This window comes from Phytophthora infestans, genomic scaffold (genome assembly GCF_000142945.1).
Source record: "Phytophthora infestans T30-4 supercont1.81 genomic scaffold, whole genome shotgun sequence".
NCBI lineage: Eukaryota > Oomycota > Peronosporomycetes > Peronosporales > Peronosporaceae > Phytophthora > Phytophthora infestans.
The window spans coordinates 98,421-99,671 of NW_003303678.1; positions in this window are offsets into that span (position 1 = coordinate 98,421).

The window sequence follows — 1,251 nt, forward strand, 5'->3', positions numbered from 1 at the left end:
CCAAATTTATGATGCGATGGGTGTGTTCAGTGTGCAGCGTCGGTGTCGTCTAGTGGTTAGGACGTGAGCTTAACACGCTCAAGATCGAGGGTTCGATCCCCTCCTCCGATATCTTCTTGGCTTTTGCCGCTTCGTCCACACAGAGCCACTTTTCGAGACGCCTGCACATGCTGCCGCCATTCCTCCTCCTGCTATTGCGTCGTGGTCGAGCGGTAGCGCGGTGCTGTCGACGAAGCTAGTTGCTCGCAGCCTCGTTGGCACAGATAATGAAAAAAAGAGCAGCGGCAGTGCTAGGTCGGGTGCAGAGCATTGGTTGAAGTTAATGAGAGGTATGGCGATGATGAGACGGGTGAGAGGGAGGGAAGACAGGTAGCAAAGGATGCTGCCTGGTCCGTCGCGGTATATGTTGTGTAGTCGCTTGTTTATGCTGGATGTTTTGATTGACTGAAATTGATTGTATTTCTAACGACAGCTTGGCCGAGTGGTTAAGGCGATAGACTAGAAATCTATTGGGGTAACCCGCGTGAGTTCAAATCTCACAGCTGTCGGATCCATATTGCCTTGCGTTTTTGTATCATCACCTTTTCGACATCACTGCCTTTCACGTCGCTGTTGGTGCCTCCCTTGGTCTTCATGCACGTGAAGTGCTGCTGCTGCGTCTGTCCACCCCAACCGATTTCAAGATAACGCTTTCTATGACCACAGCTCGGTCCTATGCATTCGTCGATATTTTACTACTGAAGGGACGCCGTATGCGCCCTTGTTTGGGTATGGACCGCACCTGAGACGCGAGCATGCGCCAGTAGCCAAATGGACGCTAGTTTGCGTAACTATCGCGCCTCGACATGGCGTAGCTAGAAGAACACCCGATCCGTAGCTGAGGTGGGTTGGCGGTTGCCACGCTGTGATGGTTGGGGTCTCCCGATGCGGCGAGGGGCTGGTGTGGGGCCCGCGCATAGGATGCCAGGACAAGTTGGTGTCGGGAAAGGAGAGAGGCCGCAGGTGTATCCGCCAAATTTATGATGCGATGGGTGTTGTTCAGTGTGCGCCGTCGGTGTCGTCTTAGGGGTAAGGAAGTGAGCTTAAACACGCTCAATATCGAGGGTTCGATCCCCCTCCTCCAGATATCTTCTGGGTTTTTGCGCGTTCCTCCAACACAGAGCCCACTTTTCGAGAGCGCGGGCCCGTGCTGCCGGCGTTTACCTCTTCATGCTATTGCCTCTGGGTCAAGCGATACGCGCGGCTTGGTCA